This window comes from Plasmodium fragile (assembly GCF_000956335.1).
Source record: "Plasmodium fragile strain nilgiri unplaced genomic scaffold supercont1.44, whole genome shotgun sequence".
Lineage (NCBI taxonomy): Eukaryota > Apicomplexa > Aconoidasida > Haemosporida > Plasmodiidae > Plasmodium > Plasmodium fragile.
The window spans coordinates 185189-185796 of NW_012192624.1; positions in this window are offsets into that span (position 1 = coordinate 185189).

Below are 608 nucleotides of genomic sequence, written 5' to 3' on the forward strand. Positions count from 1 at the left end.
TATATATCATCTCACATGTTACGTGTGTACACACATGTAGGCCTTGGAAAAAAAAAAGGGAGGCTTGAATTCGGCTACAAGGGACACGCTTAGCTGTGTTTGGGGGAGAGAAGAAAAACGCACGATGAGTCAAACGAACGGGTTCGAAATGTACATATGGCACGTATAAGCATGTACATGTATTTAATATGTGCCTATATAATGTACCCTTTCATATATATACACGCGATGCCTCTCTACTCCTTACCTTTTAACATTCCAAGTAGGTCACATGACGTACGCGAGAAACACACTCTTTCATTTGTTCATTTTTTCCATTCATGTGAGATACAGTTTTGCTTATTCTCGTGAATTGCGGCAATTTGCATTCTCCAAAGAAGGAAGAAGAAGAAAAAAAAAAAAAAAAAAAAAAACATTCAACAGTAATGCCTCATGTACCATCGCATCATATTGACACAAAAGTGAAATGACTCTGCTGTTGATTTTATGCTTCATCATTATGTATATATATATTTAATGCTGTGCATTTGTGCACCCTCTTGATGATAATTGCATTTTTCGCCTTTCCCATTGGGGTCCTCTCCCGGTTTTTTTTTTTTTTTTTTTTT